Source organism: Adiantum capillus-veneris, chromosome 2, assembly GCF_014529385.1.
Source record: "Adiantum capillus-veneris isolate H3 chromosome 2, ASM1452938v2, whole genome shotgun sequence".
Taxonomy (NCBI): domain Eukaryota; kingdom Viridiplantae; phylum Streptophyta; class Polypodiopsida; order Polypodiales; family Pteridaceae; genus Adiantum; species Adiantum capillus-veneris.
This window is the reverse complement of record NC_140932.1, coordinates 120,895,070-120,896,755: the sequence shown is the minus strand read 5'-3', so window position 1 is coordinate 120,896,755 and position 1,686 is coordinate 120,895,070. Positions and strand designations below refer to the sequence as shown.

At 40.7% G+C, this 1,686-nt stretch overlaps 1 pseudogene; it reads right to left on the bottom strand.

The window, feature by feature from the left end:
• Nucleotides 1-397: 397 nt before the first annotated feature.
• Nucleotides 398-1,138, bottom strand: LOC147463492 (uncharacterized; annotated as a pseudogene).
• Between the last annotated feature and the right edge of the window lie 548 nt (nucleotides 1,139-1,686).

Sequence of the window (1,686 nt, the reverse complement as noted above, 5' to 3'; positions counted from 1 at the left end):
AAAAATGTTGCTCTGTAGATGTCAAAATGAGATGAAATTATATTTTTTCATAAAAATGAGCGAATGATCAATTTCAGAGAGAGAGAGAGAGAGAGAGATAGAGAGAGAGAGAGAGAGAGAGTTGAAATCAAATAGAATTAGATGAAATCATATCTTTTTCACAAAAATGTTGCTATGTAGATGTCAAAATGAATTAAAATTATATGAAATTACACTTTTTTTATAAAAATATTGCTTTTGGTCAGCACATTGAAGAACAAAGATATTCTTAATATTAAACCCTTGCAATATGGACATAAATAATAGACACATTCAAGAACTAAGATATTCTTAGTTTTAAACCCTTGCGAGATGGACATAAATAATCGTCACAAAAACCTTTGAGCCTTCAACCTGCTTAGGTGCGTTTGGCGTGTGTGAGTATATCATGCACAATATTGGGAGCTATTTTCCTTTGCTGAATATGCATGCTAGCATGCACATCTTGACCAAGAGTTATCAGGAACACATAGTATAAGTGTGAACATGCAAGATATCTTTTCTTCAAAGAAACACGTTCTTGAAATTCCTTGCACGAGCACAATGGATTCTTCCGAACCACAACATCAATCAGCTCTAGATCTGAATCCGCTGGGTTCCACACCTTCAGTTTGAACACCTCTTCAATGCCAATCTTCTTCACCACAGTATCTTCCACATGCATTCTTTGACTCAATGCATAAGTTACTTGTGTATATGCAAGCTTTGACACACCTGATCTGTAAGGAAGGCGTTGCCTCTCCTCTACATTTGGGTCACTTGTCGGTGGGGTTGTGGCATCAATGACTGCTTGAATTTGTGTCAATGGAAAACCAAATTCAAATCCTCCAACAACTAACTTCTTTGCCTCTACTATCTTCATGTGTGTCCCTTTTTCAATCGGCCAAATTGTGGGAAGACTACTAGGAGCATGTAGCACAACCTTACTAATGTTCCAGCAATGTCTGGCATCTGTGTTGCAAAAGTAGCAAAACTTCTCCTTCTTCCATTGGACCATCTGGCAGTCACTCTAGAAGCACAGTGCTATCTCCCCCCCGCGAACAAGTGCATCACATTTCTTTCCAGATGCCCAGTTGCTACTCTTGATCCTACTCACCATTGGCACTCTCCTCAATGCCCACATGGTGGGATGCACTTCCACCTCACATGCCTCAAGATCATGCAATAGGCTTTCAGCATTGTCTCCTACTTTTCCCTTTCCATGAACGATAGCTTCTTGTCTGTCTACTGTGACATAGTTGTACTCCGGACGATGGCTGCACCTTGCTTCATCTTTGCTCTCCTCTTTATCCAGTGACCTCTTGACCCGAAGGGTCTTCTTTTCACCTTTAAAGTTGATTCGTTGCGAAAACATTGGAGTCCCAGAAATTGCATCATCCACTACCTTTGTAGTTTCAACCGGTGATGGTGTTTTGGCCTGTCGTGATATTGCTCTATCGATCAACACCTCTAGAGTGGGCCCCATTCCAATCACTTTCCCCTCAAAGAAAGCAAGCTTCCTTGCACATTGAAAGTAAACATTGACAAGTTCGGTGATGCATGCATCGTACAGACTAATTTTATGTTTATACCCATCTCCAGCGAGCCATGAACCATGCTTAGATTCTGAAAGATTAGTCCTTGGCACCAGTGCGTTGGCTATGGGCT